The following is a 21,910-nucleotide window of genomic DNA, read 5'->3' as shown; positions in this document are numbered from 1 at the left end:
AAACACAGCCCTGTATTAAGATGTTAAACATGTCACATCAACAGTGGTCTACTAAATGTGTGACAGCGGGATATGGGGATAACCTGGTAATAACACCAGCACTCCAGACACTAGTCATTTATGCTTTTGCTTAAACATGTTCTTTTTGTCAAGAGGGTTAGGAAGGATTTGACAAGAATTCCCTCATGGTGTGTTTGCAAGGCCGACAAAATGGAGCTGTAGTACCGAAAGCCCTCGTCTTTTTTGATTGAATGCTTTCAGGTAACCTTGCGAATAATGAGACCTCGCTCAAAGAAACAACAACAAGAAGTCAGGCCTGACATTTCTCGGTAATTCCTTGTCTATGTAAACTGTCCCCGGTCTAACTAAACATACCCCTGCTGGGTTAAATCACCTTAATGTGAACTGAGCGTATGCTTAATTGAACTATTACTGCAATCTGTGTTGTCCCAGTAACAAGCATGGCCTTGCCTTTTTACTATCATATAATCAAAGTCTAGCCACTTATGTTTTGAACATTACAACAAAAATGTGATTAGGTTTTTCTTTATTATGGATTTAAAATGATATTTTGTAATGGGTGTTACAATTTGAAATTTAGTTACACTCCCAAGGGGAAATAATACACATAAGGAGCATTAGGAGATTGTGCGGTTCTTACTTGTGTAAAACCATGTCAGTTAAAAAAAAAAAAGCTATGCTACAGAGATCACATATGCTGAGAATGCAGTGTGTATTTGGAGAGAACCAGAGGTGTATTGGAAGACATAACACGAAGTGCAACTGGAAAAGCAGGAAAATTGAGCTGTAATGCTAAGACGGGGTGATAAGTAGATGTAACGCTGTGCACAGAGGCTCCTGTTAAAGTGAGAATGAAAAGAAAAGACCACAACAGCAGCTAGTTTTATGAAGAAATGTTACCATGTCAAATTTAAACTTTGATTTAGCAAAATCTATTAATTTTTGTTTCAAATCTTTTTTTCCTTTTTTTCCTTTTTTTTTTTTACCCGATTTGCTTTGGTTTCCACACAATGCTTGTTTAGGTTCAGGTACCAAAAGTACTTGATTAGCTTTAGGGATTTTTTTGACATTGTAAAGTACAGGTTAAAAAGCTCTTTTCTCTAGCTTACAATAGCATTCCCACAAACATCATACAACCACTATGTCTCCTTCATAATCTTTCATAAATTATTGATTACAATAGATGAGCAGATAACGTCTGGGCTTATTTATAGGTAATAGTGGGAGCCTGCTTACTTGTAATATGTATGTTGGGCCAACATCTGATAACAGCATTGTATTGCAACTGGGCGGATAACTTCTTAATAAAGTAGTGGTAAAGAGTTCAGCATGAGCAAGATTTTACTTACACACAACACAATTTATAATACTATAGGTGCAAAAACATATATTTTGAAATGGATAATACACGGTAATTTTGTAACCAATTCAAATCCAAAACCATGAGCATCAATAAACCTTTTGATTCAATACTGAATAAGTCTTTACACCAGCAAAGGTGCTTGTTTAGTTGCTCAGATGCTTTGAAACATTTGATGCAATTACACCAGCGTGTTACTGTCTCTCTGTTTGGAATTCAATGACTGTCTTGTGTTTTTAAGTACATGGCATTCATTCTGTTCGCATGTTCTTGTTTGTGTTGTTGGAGTCTTTCAGCGCTGCTGAAACCCATCTCCCTAACTGCTGTGGTAATGCACTGTAGTCCAGTTGTGTTCTGCACATCCAAACAAATGAATAATTAAAATGTTTTTTAAAACAAGGCTGGATTGGATAACCTGCGTAGCGTTTTCTCCTCTTTGGCAACGCGGCAGCCTTTTTCCTCTGAAAATTAAACCAGGCGAGCTCTATAAGTGTGAATGCAGCTACTCCTGCAATATCAGCAAGGGATCCCAAGAATAACAAACTGAGTCTTTCGGGTTGTTTTTTTCTTACCCTTTATTACACCGAAAAGGGAAAATGGCATTGAAAACCATAAATATCACCTCCCGCAGTAATACGTAGCATTTTCATACTCTTCAGAAAAGTCTGAAAAGTTAAAATACATACAATAAAATACATTTACCTCAAAGGAATTAAAAATACACTCATCTAATTGGATGAGTTGGCATGGAAACTGATATTAGGTGGACTGTGTATCTGCTAAATAAGGTTCTTGTATATTCTGATTGTTTGACTGATATAGGACTTTTAGGACGCACAACAGTACCGATATTTCCTGATAATTCCTTTTTCAGACACACAAAACATAAACACAACAAATCTGTGTTACATGTAGTTATTTAATTACTCATTTACACTAGGCTCTGCCCAACTGCTGTGTTTGTAGGAAACACTTGTTGCGAACAGTGAATTTGCATAGTGCCCTCTGGTGGACAAGCTATGCAATATTGACACTCATAACGTAGTTGAAAGATCTTCACTTTTTTAACCTTCATTTATCCACCCTTAGACTTAAATAAAAACTGAAATAACAATCATAGCTATGAAAGCTGTCTCTGCTTTTAACCAAGTGCTTTCACTGTATAAGGCTTAATGTAACTTAAGTAACTGAAAGGGAAAATGTTGTGAATTAAAAGAGCAAGCAAACAACTCACATTGTTATAGTAAGGATCCAAACAAAAATCTGCTTTTTATGATCAGGCACAATCACGATCTGCTTCCATACTGCACATGGCACAAGTAGGTTTTTTCACAGAACAGCAGGAGGTCACCTTGCCGAGGAGTTGAAAATGTACACCGGTCCTTAGCAGCTCCTCCTCAAACAACTAAATATAGAGCCAATGCTTCTGAGCCAAAATTAAAAACGATCTGAAGGGAAAGATCTCCCATTAATTACCATTATCTTGTTTAGCGGAGGGGTTTTTGGTGAAAGACTGCTGTCAAAGCTAAATTCATTAGTAAATATATTACTCCTGTGGCTTTGCTGCAATAAAAGTCACAGTGGGTTTTGCAAATTGCCTGCAAATCTTTTGCTGCCCTCAAAATAGCACCGTAACAATGACCAGACACTGAAAGATAAATCCAGATTGTGCAATCTGGACTTCAACATATTGAGGAATCATTATCAGTAATGCACAAGACCAATCGGTGACGGCTGCAAGAAATATGCTTTTCTTTTGATCTTCAGGAAGCCATTATCATATGTTTTACATCTATATTTCATGAAAACTTGCTGCCAGGGGAATCTGTAATACTGTCTGAGATGCAACACTGTAAAACAAGTGTTATTACACTCTGGCATAAATCGATGGATACCCAGAGCGCATCAATATTATAATAACTTGTCTACAGCCATTTTAAACTCATCCATTAAAGAGCAGCTATTATTTGGTAATGTAGATGTGCATCATATTGGAAATGTGACAGATTTTAAAATAGACTTACAATAGAAAACTAAAAAAAAAAAGCAAAAAAACATCACACGATATATGCGTGAGAGAGCAGGTGCATTATATCTGATCATCAGTGAGCACGATAATGGGCAGGACAATCGTCTATAAGTTGTGCAGCCGGTCCCACGGAGTTCAGCAGCATGGAAAGCGGGCCTGCTTCATCGTCTTACAATGGGGCATCATTCATAGTAAATACGCTCTGTGCTATTTAAGGTGACACGACGCAAAACAGCTACAGAAAGTTAAACACTGACTGTCACGTTCACTGGAAGGTGTACTCTTAACAGATGGGATGGCTGCAGTCATGATCTTCTGGGTTAGCTTACATAAAGCACTGAGACTTGCTGTATGTGATGTATTCTGCTGGGATGATTTGTATGCCCAAAAGTGTTGAGAGGTTTCCTGTACTCCAAAGGTACTGCTGTGAGGTCAGCTGAATAAAAGATGGGGGTAGGGGCAATCTGGGTTTCAATGCTGGTACTGACTTTAAAAATTAAAATAAAAATGAGGAGAATACGAGTAGTTAACTGGATGAAGATTGTTGTTTACTAAATTTGATCTGCTCTTGAGATTTTTCAGTTCTCTCCTTTCATAGTTTGCACACCAGAGACTCCGCCATGCCACTTGGCTTCACCATCATTAGCAGAATAACACACACAGTTCACGTGGACTGCTGTTTCTAATAAACTGCCCTGAATCCTTTGATGTAAGTATTTGACTGAACTACCTGACATACTGTAAGGGTGCATCTGAACTCCCTATGCTACCACAGTGGTCCTCGATGTTCAATCATTTCAAGTGTCCTGAGCCGTGTCTTGTTATTCTGTACTTTTGCTGAATTTATTTTCAGTTGTTGAGGAAGTCCTAAGATTAGTAATGCAAGCAGAATATTCCGTTCAACTGAAAATTCTCATCAAGGTCAGCCTTTGTTCTTCTGGTAAAACAATGGTCACAATGCAAGCGCCATAGAGGGTGGCTTGTAGAAAGCAGTAGCACGCTCTGGAGATACAGATGATCAGGTGAAAATATGGATGGTGTAATATGATGCAGATTTAGGTGTTTACATGAAGCTGAATTACCCATAAATCACTATGTACTGTAGAATTCCTAGCATGTGTAGCAAGTCAGCAGAGCAGCTTCTCCAACAGGTGACATGCTGAGGAACTGTATTTAGGAAACACTGAAATTTCATGTATAGCCACTGTAGATCCCTGGTGGTCTAGTGGTTGGGATTCGGCGCTCTCACTGCCACGGCCCGGGTTTGATTCCTGGTAAGGGAACGCCTTTTACTGAATATGCCGGGGGGAACCCACCCGAGGGATTAATAAAGTTTCATCTGATCTAATCGAATCTAGATATTCAGTAAAAACACACACAAAGTAACTCAAAGTGTAACAGAGTACATAAATAGAATTTTGGCTGTATTTTGCACATCCAACATGGGTTTTTACACCAAGTTGAGCAAGATACAGCATCTAGTGACTTAATGTATAATAAATAAAACACAACAAATCATCCTTGTGGGATGACAATTTTTACACAGGGCAGCAAGTTTAATGTTCAGTTATTTAAATGTTGTGTACAGTGCATGTTTTAGGTGAGAGACCAAGATTCAAAAGAAGACAAAATTTGAAAAAGCTCCAATTTTCACATTAAAGCTCGCCACTTAAAGTGATGCTTCAAAGCTTGCTCTTTTTATCAAATCCACACCCAGGGGTTCATATTTTTCAGCAATGAATGCAGAACGTCTGCAGCTTTTGTCCGAATTTTGAAAAACATTTTTAAACATCACTAGTATTCGGTATGCTGTTCAACGCTGGTCAGAGTTTGATGATTGCTGTTCTGTATTTTTAAATGAGAGCGTTTTACATTACCTAGCATCTTTCTGTTGGCCACGTTCTTACATTGTGCTTAGCTTTAAATATTGATTTGGTGATAGAGACAAAAAGGACAGTGGACACACAATGACTTCTTAATCACCGCATCAGTTTTCACTGACTTCCCAAATTATGACTTCACCTTTATTTGTTGGGCTCCTGTAAAGCAGTGATTGAACTGCCAAGCACCAGCTGACATGAATCACACACTCTTGTGTACTTTACACCGAGCAACAGTTCAATCCTGCAGCAGTGGCAGAAAGCAAGTGGTTATCTACAGTTCCTGCAGTTCTGCTGTATTTCACACTTGTCGTCAGTGTCCTTCAGCCGATGAGACTACCGTTCGCCAGTGTCATAAAGCAGATATCAAATCCCCATCTAAAAATGTAGATGCTGACATTTAAATAACAGCAAAATGGGCTGCCGCCCTAATAAAAAGTATCATGTCAAATGCGTCTCATTCATGTCAACACAGCCCACAGCTCCATAATAACCATGACAGGAATATTTATTATAATATTTTTTTAAGAATACATGTCATATTTCAATGCCAGCTGGAGTTTGTACACCACTGCAAAAACAAATAAATAAAATAAAATTAATCAAATATTACAGCTGCTTAATGGATCACATGCGATGAATTTAAAAGGTGGATCTTTGTGTTTCAGGAAAGGTCACGTGTCCCTTTTTACTGGGCTTTTGCATGTGTCACTAATAAAAAGACGCATTAACTTAGTGCATATTTTAATGGGTTTTGCCGTGATATTCTTCTCGGAGCGCGCGAGACAGGATGGCCCTTATCCTGGATTATCTTATGGATCACTCTTATGTGATGTTGTTTCAAAGGAGGTTGCACAAGATGGTTACCATGGCATTTGCACAGGCGTTTTCTCCAGCTTTACTTTGCTCACAGATAATGGGTCAGGTCAAGCTATTCTACAGCTTCTCCTCTCTGTGGTCGTGATATGACTGAGAGCTGGGTCATTTTAACCTCCCTTTCCTCTGACTCGACATCTTCGGGCAGAAATTAAAATCTCCGAGCCTCCATTACAGCAGCTACAGGTTTAAACCCAGCATACAGTCAATGTTTTATATCAAGAAGGGTTAAAGACACTTGGCTAAGGTACGGGATACGATGAGCGGATAGCAACAGCTCCCACAATTCAAATATAAACGAGCTGCAGATGGGTTTTAGTGCTGTTTTGTCCGGATTTTTATTGTTCAATTTTTTTAAAAACCCACCATTAGAGTGTTAAAGACTCCAAATTTAAGAAGTGATGTCCTATGTGCAGCTTTATGGACAGCTAGTCAGTGGTATTAAGTGTACTGCAGCAGTGACTATGGGTTACATCTAATCCCAAAGTTCAGAACAACAAAAATAACAGACTTGTGAAGAATGTTCTTGATAAATCTCTAAGGGCTCAGGTCAGTCCCACACAGTACAATTGTAAACGGCATGAGGGCTCTTTTGTGGAATTTTTGGACTCTTGATAAACACTTTCTCTAAGTGCACAACCCTGAAGACTCTCGTTGTGGAACTCACTCACAACTGAAAAAAAAAAGGACTGAGAGTCAAACCCAGGAAGTATCCATGGAAATATGAACATTAAAATAAGAGCATGTTAACTCTGCACAATTAAAATCAGTTTAAGTGCACTGGGTGTGCGTTACCCTAATGAAGGCTATTTTGTGTTGGGTATTTCTAACAGAAACAAACTCTAGTGTTCACACTAGTGATCAAACCTTCTCTGGATTAAAACACGATGCTGACTTTGCCATAACCTGAAAACATACTGTTTGTTTTGGAAGTGTAAATCTCTTCCACCTCTTCTTCAAGGTCAGCTTGGAGCACTTTGAACTGGATTATATGAGAACATAGAAAAACATTAGGAAATGTAATATTTTTGCACAATTCAAAGTATCTTATTTCAAAGTATCCCCTTATTAAGGCTTTTCCCCCAGTGTGTAATGTCTTTAGTTCTCTAGTTTATGTTTTTTTTCTATTGTTAATCTAAAATACAATTTTGACACCAAAAATAATCTAAAGTGGCTCTAAAGTGAGAATTATAGTGTTGAGCATTCCAAGCAAATAATACAAAAGTAAACCCAGAAGGTATTTGAAGAAAATTGTCTCATCCAAGGCTTAGTCCCTGATAGTTTTCCTTTTTTGTGTGTTTTCTCTGTCATCAAAGACAATCAAATGACAGTGATCACAAACGCCTGCCTTGTCTCTCACAGTGCAATAACACATGGAGTAACATGTAGGTTCAAACTGAAAAAAAAAAAGAAATATAAATGCAGTTGGCTTTTGGTCTTGTGCAGCCAGATGAAAGCAATCTTGTGTGTGTGTGTGTGTGTGTGTGTGTGTGTGTGTGTGTGTGTGTGTGTGTGTGCCAATCTCAAACATGAAGTAACAAATGACACTTCATTTTACCATCGCTTATTACCTCAATCTTACAGTTATGAATCCATAAACCATAGAACAGCTTGCAAGGTCAGGATGCTAACGTGCATGAGCCTGTTCACCAGCTGCCATGTTCTACATGCTACCTGTTATTTCAAGACATGCAGTGACATCACTTAGCTGCAGTCACACAGGAAAGCACTGATGAGGAAATTCAGCTAAAAAAAAAAAAAAAGACAATATCCTGAAAGTAATAGAGGTATGAAAAATAATAATTAAAATCATATTGCTTTAAAATTCTGGGCTATAATGATGGAAACAAGCACTGATATGCGACAAGGCTGCCTCATCCAAACAAACAAATACACCTATACAAACAACCCAACAGCTGTGCTGCTGCAAGAAAGCTCTGACTTTACGAGAGGAGAGAGAATATTAAAGTGAACACTTCTGAGCACTTCACCTTCCTCACCCAAACATACTTCATTAAACATTAAGACTTAACACGTTTTGTTCCAGATTGTAAGTCCCCCACCTTGTGTTCTCATTCAATCCATTAAGCGGCCGTTCTTTCCTTTTCGTCCCTTTTATCTTCACTTCTAGGCCATTTTCTCTCTAGAAACCGACTGACACCGAGCTTGCCACAGTATTAACTTATTGGCCCTTAACTGTAGTTTATTGGACGTAGTGCTCTGGGAATGGTGGCAATCTCTGTATGTTCTTGAAGATTAAAAAAAAAATAAAAAAATCAGATGAAGCACACGTATTACCTGCGGTGTATATGAAGAAGAATGGTCATGCTACAATTCTGCCATACTGTAGCGTGCTATTTTTTTATTTTTTATTTTGTCTGATATGTAGTGAAACAAATTCCCACTAAAAGATGAAGCCCAGGCAAGGCTTCCCAGTCTTCAGCTCCATTCTGCTGTATTTGAGTAAGCCTCCTAAAATGCCAGCGCCGAGGCTGACGTTACGCCGGCCTAAGAAAAGCAATCACAGCTATTTGAACAGCACGCCAACAAGAGTAATACGAAATTCTTCAAAAGTCTACAAAACCACTTTATTGGTTTTCTGATGGATTTCTAATGTCACTTCTCCGTAGCTACAGGCCCCATATCTGTGTGTGTGTGTGTGTGTGTGTGTGTGTGTGTGAGAGAGAGAGAGAGAGAGAGAGAGAGAGAGAGAGGAAAAAAACAACACACATTCACTCCTTTAAAAATGAAAATATACCATTTCTCATGACCTGTCAGAACAGAGGTCCTGTTGTCTTCCATTAACTGAGCACTGCCCAACCACCGCTGAATATTAATGGAGCCTTCCCTGGATCATCAGCATGTGCATTTAATTCACAATCCTATCTGCATCTTCTAGGGCACAGGCTTTTTTGACTGCATGTGTGTGTGTGTGTGTGTGTGTGTGTGTGTGTGTGTGTGTGTGTGTGTGTGTGTGTGTGTGTCAGAGCTGTTGTGAATTTGTTGATTAGAGGAGACGTCTTCTGAGTTCAAGGCCTGTCGCACACTGTGCTTGAGATGAGTTACGTTGCAGCACAGAGGCATAATTAAGCTGTCATCAATAAGTGTAATGAAAAAAAAAAAAGGGGGTCATCAGAAAATAATCAATATCTCCACAATCGAGCGGGATCGGCAGCCCCGGCTGAGAATAGCAAGCCGGTCTGATTGACGGTCCCCGTGCGTGATGAGCTGATCTCCAATTAAATCGCAGCCGTATCTCCCCGCTAGCCGCGCGGTTAAAACCACTTGGATACGCAAAGTGGACCGATCGCGTTAAGATGCCACAGCTTATCAACAGGCAAGGCCAATAGAAGGCTCCCACTGAAAGGAAGAAAATGTGTGCTATAGCAACAAAGTGGCTCGAGGATTTTACATGGGAATCTCATTCCTCAGTATTGACAGTGCGTCAGGACGGGCAACGTGCGCAATGTGCGAAGTCACCAAACATATTGCGCACACATGAAGCCCGCGGTAGACAGCAAATCTCCAGTCACGTTTGGGTGCTGGTGGTGAACATATGGCTTACCTAAAAGACGCGATGCAAGCACCGGAATTAAGATGAAGAAGAGGATGATGATGGTGATGATGGCCCGTCCATCTAAGCACGATTCTTCTTTTCTATCCTCCGTCGGCGTGTCGATGATCTCCTAACTAGGCCATTTCTCCCCGGCTCGCAATTATTTCTCAGGAGAGCAACGCAGTCGCAGGCTTCCGCACATCAGCACACCTTCTCGGTGTCCGTCTTTCTCCGGCTTTTCCAAAAAAAAGCACACCTCATACTGGCCTCCTCCTCCTCCTCCTCCTCCTCTCATCCCTCTCTGACAACACCCCTGCTATGTTTCCTTCTCCACGGAATATTTGACTTTTTCTTTTCTTCTTTTTTTTAATCAGGCAGAGACGCAGCAGCGAGTGCGACCCAAACACGGGAAGGAGAGAGGGAGAACGAGAGAGGGGGGAAAATGAACTCACAGGAAAATAAATGCGTAACGCTATAGCGTCAGGACTCGCGCGTCGCTTCAAAAGTCAACGCAGCGATCTGTCCTCTTTCTCTCCCCCCATTTGCCCGCGCTGATAATAATCCGCGGTGTGCGCCCCCGCTGTGCCGAACGGCCCCCTTTAAAGAAAAAAAAAAAGATTACAGGTTGACTGACTTAAAACACGAAACAGCGCTTCAGCGAAGACACCCCACCGAAATCAGGTGTCCAATCTCTTCTTCGCGCGCTTGCGTGGTGCTCTCTCTCTCTCTCTCTCTCTCTCTCTCTTCACTTGGTCTCTGATGCTAAGGAGAGAAAGCTCGGAATGAGAAAACAGAGCCCGCACCTTCCGATCAGCCCGGTGCTTTTGGAACAACACCTGAAAGGCTGTGAATATCAGGATGATGCAGTGGTATTTATTTTTGAAGCCCGCACTGAAGGAGATCCCACTGCTTTTCAATCTCCCTCTCTCGCTCTCTCTCTCTGAGCGCAGTCTCATTGACTCTCGCGCAATATTTCAGTCTCACTGCTAGTTGTCATGACGAGGAGGCGAGACGCATAATTCGGCGGAAAAGGGCGCTCGATCTGCTGAAATACTCGCGTGGAAAAGCAAAACGCGTTTGCTTCCAGCGTTTATAGGTGATGATCTGTGCCAGGCTGACGCAGATTTTTGTTTTCTTCTTTTTAATTTTTTTAAATTTATTTTTGGTACTTTTTTGGTGGGTGAAATATGAAACACCGTAATATACGAATGCACGGGTTACATATAGAGCAATAATAATACAAATAACAGCAACAATAAATACTTACCTATAATTTCTGCTTCCTGGTTGAGTATATTATTTAAGGAAAATGAGCATGGATGCAGAGCTCAGCTGGTACACAGTAAAGACTACCTGCATTGATGTGACCACTAGGTGGCAGCACAAGCACAACATGCCAGCCAAAAGTGACCAGTTAGTGTCCCTAATAGCGTATTCAAATTAAATCGTTGGGGTTCGCCTCTATGCTGTGAATTGAACTGAGCTGAATCAGTTGTGTTGGCAATCAATTGTTTGATGAATCTTGCCACGATACTAACTTTCTATTAAGTTCTGTTTTGTTCTTCGCTCACCCTCGAGGGAAATATGTGGCCCTTCAGCTGCTAGATGCTTTCTCTGTTTGTCATTTGGTCCTCGACAGGTAGCAAGAAGCAGGGGGCTTTAAAGCTGTTTTTGATCAAAGTAATTGCGGCTGCATCTGGAAGCGATGCCGATAGGAGCATTGAGGAGGGTAAATGGACTGCACTTACATATAGCACCTCTTTACCCTAGCTCTTTACAAAGAGCTTCAGCATTTTTGTCTCTCATTTTAACCACGTAGACACCAAGACGACAGGAGGAAACTTGCTGAAATTTTGCCCAAGGACACAGTGGGCCCTAAAAGTAAAACAATGAAGACGGGTCCCAAAAAGAAAAGAGGTCAAGCAAGTCAAGTGATGATTGTTGGTCGATTCATGACTCATTAGTGAGTCTTCCCATACAATCTGTGAGGTGTATCATTGCACAGTGTCATGCAATTAATATATCCTTAGTGTTTATTTTCTTTATTATATTGTTTTATGTACTTTAATAATGAAGGTTTGTAAAGCAAAGCCACTTTTGACTCATAAACTAAGTTCAGACAGGTTGCCCTGGTAACGGACCTCAGAAAGGGGAAGTTATTGCAAGCTGCACAGGAAGTTTTGGTGCACAGGCATATTATTAAATCAGACAAATAAATCAGACACAGAAAAGAGGAACTGAGTAGAAGGAGTTTGTAATGAAACTGTGTGTGTCACGTGTGTGACATCTGAAGTACCGAAATAACACTATGTAAGACACATGTTCAGCTAAAAATGTTAGAGTTTCTGCAGCTGGCTTTTGGGGCTGTGCAGGGCTCTCTCTTCCGGAAGATGATTGAATAAAAAGAAATATAAATGTTTTGACAACTATGAGTCGGGTTTTCTCTGTTCTATCATGGGGACAAAAGAATCGGGGTTAATAACAGCAAATTTTGGGTGTTACCAAGCTGTGGTCAGAAGAAGCAGTGTGTGAAGATGACACTCAGTATGCTCGCTTTGAATCCACAGTTCAACGTTACAACCCTCATGATGGAATCTTTCTAGTCACAGGAAAAAATGAACCAAGACGTTCTGTAATTTACCCAAACAAGCCTCTTTCGCTGGATGACTGAGTTCTGAGTTTAGACTTTCAGACAGAGGTTGATGCGTCTTTACAGTCAGTGAGTCAGGTGAGGAATTCAGTCATTCGATATAGTTTGGAGCCCGGGATGACTTGTGCAAGGTCTTCGGGGTGACTGGACGTACAATCAGAACACACTAGAGGGATGAAGTATCCCATTTTGCCTTCAGAAGGCAGCTTGATGTCTCATGGAAAGAAAGATGCGGCTGGAAGTATGTCTGAGCCACTTACTAAATGCAGATAGGTGGCAGGAAATGGATAGATGGATGGACAGATAGATAAATGCACACTAGATTAGCCTTCAATTATGACAGCCATTAGTGCAGAGGAACTGCACCGTGATCCTGTAACTCACTTAAGCAAATGTTAGATGATCTTAGCAATATGTCTTTGCTATGTACAAAAATGATGACTGCTCAGTGCAGCGAAATGCAAAGAGCACTGGACTCTTTGAGTAGTTTAATTGTGAAGTGAAGAGGTCTAGCTAGTTTCACCTGATTTAGGATGCAAAACTGTGACTTCATTACTGTTAGTTTAAACTGACCCTGCGTTTTCAAAATCCCTTTTTCTGCTTTCATTTCTTAAATGTGTGTACAGTGTTTAATCATTCATTTCTAACCCCTGTGAAACAATACTGTCACTTAGAAGTGTTCTGAAGTATTCTGACATATGAAATAAAGGGGGCTGATATCAAAAGGGCACGATTTCCAAGGTCAAGATTTCGGTATGTTAAATGTGTCTTATAAAGACATAGAATGCACCAAGGAAGAGTAATCACAGACCGTTAGCAACGTCTTGTTGTCAATCTGGACAGAGAACCTAGAAAAGGGAGCTGATAAGCACTATTTCTTCTGGGCCGGTGCAGAGGGAAATCTTTTTTTTTTCACCATTCCTTGCGCAGAGGGCAGATCTCAGGTGTCTTGTTAAAACGAGAGGGGAGATACGGTAGGTACAAAGGTCCCCGAGGCTCTGGTCTCTCCTCATAGGTCAGGGAGGAGATTAAAGGGAGTCAACAGCTGCAAGAGTATCATCTGCTTACCAAATATTATTAACCGCAACAACAAAGCAGTATGTGACCAGACTGGGAGCTGGAGCCTTTGCTGTCAGAAACTGTGAGTGGGAGAGAGGTTTTTTTTCCTGGATTGCATCACAAGTGAGATTTTCAAGGGAGAATAGTGAAACTCTGCACTGCTGAATTAAACTGTCGACTGGCTTGGATTGCATTCAGCTGGGGTACAAGCCTATTGTAAATCAAGGCTGTGCATGCTGATCTCCCATCCATGGGTTGCAAAAGGTGGTATATGACTGGAAGAATTTGTAAATTGCCCTGATGTTGATTCAAAAAGGTACAAGAAAAGATAACTTTGTATCCAGCGGTCAGGACTGCTGCAAAGTACACGTTCTCTCTAAAATCCCATTTATAACCTGTAATCCTGTATTAAAACGCTGTCGTGCTCATTAAATAGACTCTGAGCTTCCCATGCTAACTGACTGAGCAGCATCAAACAAGCACACAAGAGAATTAGACAAGCCACGGGATCCAGTTTATGAGGAGACAGCGCATTTCCTGTATTCAGATGTTGTAGAACACCTCCCTCTGCTGGATAGCTGCTGTTATTGCATTTCAAGACAGTCAAAGGTCTATTTGAAGTGCTTAAAGTACTTCGAGGGTACACAATTCAACTCGGCACCCCCGTTTTGTACTTTAAAAAAACTACTAATGATCTTAAGTAAGTACATACACTCATAAAAGACTTGAAAAGCGCCAGTGTAGTAGGACGGCACTCCATCATCAGTGGAAACATTTTGTGAATACTTACATTTCAAAATGAGTTAAACAGTCTTAATCTAATTCACTTATTACAAAACCCCTCCATTCAATTAGTTTTTACAGTGTCTGCAGAGAGTAATCAGTAAAGGAAAGCAAGCCGTGTCCTTTGGCTAGCAAGATATGCTTTATAAAACTCTGGATGCGCTGTGAAAAGAAGAAGGTCATAAAACTGCATTGCTAAAATGTAGAGCCCACTCTCATTAAGTTAACGGCTGTACTGCTGCTATAAATGCACTGCTGTGGAGCTGAGGTCCTTATCCTGCTAGCTGTTTAAGAAACAGGGAGGAACATGTGATCAGCGACTGTGGTTGGAGTCAGAGCAGTCAGACAGAAACTCTGGAGCTTTAGGTTATAAATGGGAGTGAAAAATACTCATGACAGAGAGAAGGCTGAAGGATGGTGACTATAGTTTTACCATTTCCATGTCCATTTAGCATGTCATCAAGGATCTAAACACAGTATGTGTTAAATATCCAGGATGGATGTCTTCTCGTTTACCAATCCATTATTCAGTGTGAAATATCCAGATGACCCTGTCATATCATAAAGGTAATCATGAATCATGTATAGTACTGTGAAGGTAATTGGGCTAATGTTAAAATAATGATAATGTAAAAATAATCTTACTATGATGATCGGAGCATGTGCCTTATCTCCTCCTTAATGGTTGGGACGATCTGAAAAAAAACTTTGCATGAATATGCATGAGCAAAATTCAATTCAATTCCATTTTACAGTTTTTTCTGAATGCTTAAACCCTAACTGTGATTCCTGTAGCACAATCTCTAAAACTATTCAGACTTATAGCAAAACCACTCACTGAGTTTGCAAAACTAAAAGCACAAAAACTGCTTTGCACTCAGTTTGCAATTTTGTAACACACACTTTGCAAAACTGTAGGCACAATTCACTGCACAACACTCAATTACCAAATTTCCAACACACTCCTAGCAAAAGTATACACATGTATGGCTATCATTAACACTAATTTGCCAACTGTCTGGCACACTTTCACATGTGAAAACTTTTTTAGATAATTAGTTCACTTTGCAATCAGCCTAAGCACTATAATACAGGTAAGCTCTGTGTGCGGAGTACAATGGAGGGAGCAGAAAGAGTGAGAAGTAGAGGAGGCCGAGGAAGAGGACGTGGAGGTGAAGAAGTAGGATGAAGAGGACGACAAGGACAAGGAGGAGCAAGAGGAAGACGAGGAGGGAGGAGAGGAAGATGAGGAGGGGTGAGAGGAAGGGTAGGAAGAGTAAGAAATAGAATCACTGATGACATCAGAGCTACAATAGTGGACCATGTCATCAACCGTGGAATGACCCTGAGGGTAGCTGGCCAACGGGTCCAGCCTAACTCGAGCCGCTACACTGTAGCAAGTACCATAAGGACATCTTGAAATGAGAATCGGTGAGTATAGTCACTTCGCACAAAGATTTGTAGCACTGCCATATGCCAATGAGAAACACACCAATACCATTGATGTAAAAATACTGAAATTGTTACTTTACAGAATTGCTAGATGACCAGATGCTGGGGCAGAGGAAGCATGTTCACTGCAGACCAAGTAACCCATATAGTCATTATGGCGGTTGCAAATAATCCTATACTTGGAAATAAACACTTGTGTTTGTTTTGATGTGTTTGAATAAACACCAGTACTTGAAGTTTGGATCCCTCTATGCTTATGGATCTATGACAGCAGTATGAGCTCAAACTGACATAGCCTACCTTGTGCACAGAGAAAGCAAAAGCCAGATGTGTTTTGTATTCATACCATCAGTGTGCAGTTGGTGCATTGTGTGCTTAGTAGATGATGGCTTGTGTGTACTGTTTGATACGGAAACACCATTTTTACGAAGGTGTGAAGAGTTAATCTAGCTGTGTTTGCTTTTACAAGAGAACTACAATGTTTTGATTATTGGGTGACAGGTTTTCTTATTTGTGTGAAGAGTTTTGCAAAATTAGCCAATAGTTACAATAAATGTGCTTAAGCAATCAGAAAAAACTGTAATTCTATAACGCCACATCACAACATCAGTTGCCTCAAGGCGCTTAGCATGCATTTTCCGAATATGAGTGCACTTGCTGCCAAATGCAATGGTCAGATCTGTTTATTCGTTGAAAACTTGGAAAAATCGAGCTTGGTTGATTTAAAAAAATAAACGCTTCTGACTCATCAAATTATGAGAACGGTGTGAACAGCTTTGTTAAGAATAAGTGAATCCACAAAAGATTTTCGATGCATTAAACAGTACCACGCATTTTACACATCTAGTACTCTGAAGGTTAGTTTTCTGCTGTACCTCAGTATTTTTACTTTCTGTTGTTTTTTCCTTCTGTGAGAACGTCATCCCCATCCTACCTATCGTCACCTGTACCAATTACTTTCCTGTTGTTTAATGAGACAACTATCTGTTTGTATCACTTCTTGTGCCATCCTGTTCTTGGATTTAGTCCCTGGTTTCCAGACCTCACCCTTTTTTCTCTTGGGTTTCTATTCCTTTACTTTTTAGACTTTGTTGTTATTGGATTTTTTTGTTCACATCAGCCATCAAACCTCACTTTTTGCTGAAATATTCTGCCTCCTGCATCTAGGTCCTCACCTCTACAAGCCCTTAAAACAAGCCCTGCAGCAGTCTGAGGCTTACAAAAACTCTTGAGAACAAAAGTACAGGGCAAAGATTGAGGCTGGATGATGGGAATTAATAAACAAACTGCGTACAAACCAGTACTGCAGATTGACATTGCACAGGGAACACTGGCAAGAAGCAAAGTGTAGGAAACACGTGGACAAGAGAAGACAGATGGATGACCAATATTAAGAACCGAGGACTTTAAATCTAAAACGAGACAGATGTTACAGAGACCAATGACAGCAGCGCAGCTAAATACAGGAAGTAAGACCAAACAAAAACCCCAAAACATAAAATGACTAAAAACAGACATGCGCATGGAAACATGGAAGGAAAGACAAAAATAAACACAATATTAAAACAATTAAGAAGGCCAAAATACAAACCAGACCAAACCAGTGTTGGGTGTAATATGCTACTGAAATCACATTACATTTTTTATTAACGTAAAGTGGCGTGGATATGGACGTCACTTTTATGTTTTTACTGCATAAAAGAATAAAAGTGATGAAGATGAAACACAAACTACTTCTAGGAGAGAAACAATGGCATTTATGGTCTTTGCAAACATCTGCACAGATAGCATGCTAACACAAAGCTAGCAAAAAAAAAAAACTAGCAAAAAAAAAAAACAGAGTTAACAGCTGAGCGGCCCAGTAGCCAGAACCTGAACTTCAAGAGGTAATGAAGGCAGTGATGAGCATTTAGACTTTCAGCATTGTAGCCTCCATTTCTGCCTTTATACTTTTTTACATTAGAAGTAGTTTCAAGTTTCTTTGTGCTCATTCGGAGAGGGGCTTATGTTGGTGTGTGGCCCTGTAGGCTAATATTTACATTGTTAACTGGTAATTATGTAACAATGCGTTTCAAGTCATTTTACGCAGTAACGTGAAAGTAAAGTTTAATTAATTACTTTCTCCTGTGTGTAATTAAGTAACCTACTGCATTAGTTTGAAGAAAGTAACATGTCGTTATTAATAAATTACTTTTCTCTCTCTTTTTTTTTTGAGTAACAACCTCAGCACTGCCCCAAACCATAACAGCATCACACAAATATCATATTGACTCAGGCTTTCTGTTTTTCTGTATAACAGTTTCTGACATTTAGCAGTTTAAACACACTAAAAAGGAGCTTAATTGTGTCATTAAGTTTTTCCTTCAGTGTGCAACACAAGTATTAACATGCTGTCCTTGCGCTCCTACATAGATGTCATTGTAACCCCCTAAAAAAGGGTTTAAAATAGTTCTTGAAAGTTTGCAGTACAGAAAAAAATAAATAAATAAAAGCCACATTCTGACAAACTCTAACGGTAAGGGGAAAAGGCTATATTTAAATCACTATGTGAAGAAAAAGAAATTATATTTGAGGAGGGCAAATAATTAAAGGTCATCCAGTCAAATCTACAAGACATGATGCTGAGAACATTAGGAGCCGGATTGCAGATAGAGACAGGGCTGGAATGATGATTTGTTCCCTATATTTAACACCCATTTAATCTCTCTCCCTCTTACTTCCCTTTCACTCCTTCTCACTCAGTCCCCCTCCCGTCTGTACGTAACACATTACAGTCTCCATAGCCACAGCTATGTCTTTAATAGGATGAGCAAAATCATGTTAAAGGATTTAAAACCTCTGCAGTGAATCACTGTAGCGTTGCCAAGCTCACTCTCTGTCGTTCAGCTCCTCATTTTGTCTCCCCTCAAACACTCTCCCTGCTCAGAATTACTTAGCACTGGCTCACACCGTTCACTCCCACAGACTCCAGACTAATGAGAGAGGGCCAGCAAGGACGCAGCAAAATAAAAAAAAAGAGAGAGCAATAGTAAGTGGTTGACTATTTGTGCCACCGTGTTTTTCACACTTTTATGTTCAGCGCAAGCCACATTAAAAGTTCAACATTTCAAAAAGAGCTCTGGTGCAAACATCGTTTGCAGGATCTAAAAGAGTATTAAATACTGGCGAGAAAATGTTTCAGTATGAATGTTTGGAAAGGGGTGGGAAAGGGATGTCTGGTATCGAGGAGCACGACTTGAGGCTGCTGTTGGAATCAGAAATGTGAAACACAGAGGGTACAGCCTGTCCCAGTTTTCCCATCATTGTATCCAAATTTGCCAAGGATCTTTTAAATGAGTTGAAACCCATTCGGAGTGGATTAAATAGGGAAATCACATTACAATATGTAGCTGCTGGAAGTGCTATGTGTTATAGTTAATGGCTGTTTTAACACAACACTAATGGGACATAGGACATGTGGGTCATCCAACATCCCACATCCTGCTTAGCAAAGTAGATGAGACATTTGATTAAAATGTTTTGCCTTCCTTCATTACATGGTGCTAAAGTAAACCTTGCCTTTTTATAACAAAAAATTCTACAACGCACTTTTGGTCAGCAGCTGTGAGGTCTTAAATTCTTCATAAGTAACCATACTCACACTAAAAATGGTCCTGCAACATAATCGAATCTGTTAACTGTTTAAAGATAAGTCAGCTTGTGTCACTTCCAGTGTTCACCAGTCAGATGAGGATGTTTCGTAAGACTAAACAGGACAGCTAGGATTATAGTCACACAGATGTTCAGATCATTTGTTATTCGCAGTGGAAACCTTGACATAAAATCACCATAATTATACTGATTAAATATACCCCTCTTTTTAATGTCTTTTGCACATGAGCACAGGCATGCTGACATGTGCACTGAGCTTATTGGGAAAAAAAAGTGTTAATGAATGAACAAAGCAGCCAGGGGAATGAGCGAAGACATGCCCTTGCTGTGTTTTTCAAGGATGCAGCAGACCTGTGATTCAGTTGCGTTTTGTGAACAGCAGGAGGTGCTGGCTGACTGCGCTTGGCTTTCCTCATCGGTCTCTAATCCCGTACCGGCTCTGTCAGGGGGAGATAGTCACGGTCTGCGAGTAAGAGCATCAAGAAGGAGAGGGAAACCGGGATCGAAAAAAGGAAGATGGGAGGATACACGGGGACCGGCAAGGCAAATGGTGCTTTAGTAAGGTGTTAAGATGAAAAGTGAGGGTATAGGTGGTGTGGGGGGGACAAAAGTGTTGTGAGTACATCCACAGATGCGTATTTGGAGTGTGTGCGCAGTGCTGGATGGGTGATCCTTAAAGACATGTTTTGGTTTAGCAGAACCACTCGGTGGCTGCCTCTCCTCTCCCTGTCCTCTTTCTCTGTCTTCCCTGACTGGCTTCAGACCAACACTTCTTCTAGTGTTACAGCCTCTCCCATGCCCCCTACATCCACCTTCTCTCCCTTTTTCATCCCTCCCTCTCGTTCTCTGTTTTCTTCTTATCACTCTGTGAAATACTTCCTTATCGGATTCTCTCCCTGAGGCCCTTTGTCTCTTGGAGTTGCAGGTGAAATTAGAGGGTATAATTTCCTACAATCAGCAGAATCTGGTCCACGGCACCCCACCCCCTCCCCGCCTCTTCTGCCCTTCCGCCATACAACCACCCCCTTCTCACAATCCTCACCATGGCCAGGGGCAGAGGAACACCAGCAGACTCGGTGAGAAACCTCACTTCGTTCTGGGGTCACTTTTATCTTCTGATCGTGGGGAAAGCACAAACCGACACAAAGGAAAAGAGGCACTAATGAGCGTATTGGTCCGGTGTGTGTGAGTGTGTGTGCTGAGGTGGAGCGAATGAAGGTTAGAGTCAAACGCATGGAGGAAAGTGGAGGGAAATTAAAGACAAAGAAGAAGCAGTGACGAAGGAGAAGCAAAACATTTAATGCACAGACGTATCTTCACACATGGATGTGAACATCACACACTGAAGCAATCTGCCACACTTGAGGAGATTATGCCGCTGAGTTTCCTGGATTATTCTCTTCTGTAGCCGCCGAAACATCCACCTCCCATCCCCCACCCACACAAAATACTGCCTCTCTCCATCTTTCTGCACTGGTCTGGGGTCTAGACTCAAGCAAGGATGCCCCAGTCTTCCACTGCTTACATAAGCATGCCCCCATCCTCTCTTGTGTCCCCAAAGCTGTCCAGTGAACACATGATCCCATCACTCAAACACTGATTCCACTGCTCTGACACTGCTCAGCCTGCAGGAGAGCCTGTCTGCAGTCAATTAGCTTCATATAGCATCTCAGCCATTTGACACTGTCTTAGATGCCGAACAACCTGCTTTCGTTAACTATGAACAATGCAATTCCACAGGAATGTTTTTCCCTCCAGCTAATCGTGTTCCTTTCTCTAGTTTTACAGAACAAAGCTTTTTTTACCCCCTTTGTACTGTATGTTGTGGTGCACTTCACCATGCGATGATCACTCCGCAACACTGAAAATGGACAGTAAACTGTAATTATCTGGGGAACAGCTTGCGTACAAAGGTGTTTTTCACCTCAGAACTTAGTGTATCCTTTCCCCAGACTAATGAAATCTATCCATCTTTCACTCTGTCCTTGATCGCACCCACTTCCAGCGGGCTGCTCTGTCTCCACCACCACTCATGATGCTTTTTCTCTTTTGCTCTTCTATGTCTGTTTGTTGCTCGTACCCATTAATCTCCATTAACACAGTAAGAGTATTAATAGTTTCAGGGAGAGGAATGAAAATGGGAAGCTATTGGGACTTTTGGGGAAAATTACACTGGTCATTAAATGACTGATTTACAGTTTGAGCACTTCCTTACTTTGTATGCATTCGTGACTGTCCTCATTCCTGTTCCATCCTTATCTTCATGCTTGTTATTAGAATTTGTTAATGCCACTAGTATACTGTATTGATGCAAATGTTTTGCACCAGTGACTTATGTGTTTGATTGGTACAGTTCTGTTAAAGCAGTTCTAATTGACCAAAATATGGAGAATACAAGAAAAGAAGGGGCAAAAAAACTTATAGAACAAACTACACAAAAATCTAGACCAACGTATCTGCAAGCTAATCTAATGAAATGTAATGAAATGCTGGGTATATCGATGTTAATGCTGTTTTCTGTGTTGCCACCAAAGGAAAGCAGGAAGTTTGCAGGATTAATGTTAAGTCAGCCATTTAATCATCCTCCACATGT

At 40.6% G+C, this 21,910-nt stretch overlaps 1 protein-coding gene across 2 annotated transcripts in view; it reads right to left on the bottom strand.

Annotated features, from left to right (window-relative positions):
* nlgn2b (neuroligin 2b) overlaps positions 1-10,544 on the bottom strand; it is a 65,787-nt gene extending 55,243 nt beyond the window's left edge. For both annotated transcript variants that reach the window (XM_085469786.1, XM_085469787.1), the window contains exon 1: positions 9,732-10,544. The gene's annotated coding sequence lies outside the window, so the exon portion shown is untranslated. The remainder of the gene's footprint in view (positions 1-9,731) is intronic.
* Positions 10,545-21,910: the final 11,366 nt, after the last annotated feature.

The sequence above is a fragment of the Copadichromis virginalis genome, linkage group LG10 (assembly GCF_057382275.1).
Source record: "Copadichromis virginalis isolate Kocher_CV1m ecotype Utaka linkage group LG10, C_Virginalis_male_GT1.1, whole genome shotgun sequence".
In the NCBI taxonomy this organism is placed as follows: domain Eukaryota; kingdom Metazoa; phylum Chordata; class Actinopteri; order Cichliformes; family Cichlidae; genus Copadichromis; species Copadichromis virginalis.
The sequence above is the reverse complement of the archived record's forward strand: the minus strand, read 5'-3'. Positions and strand labels throughout refer to the sequence as shown.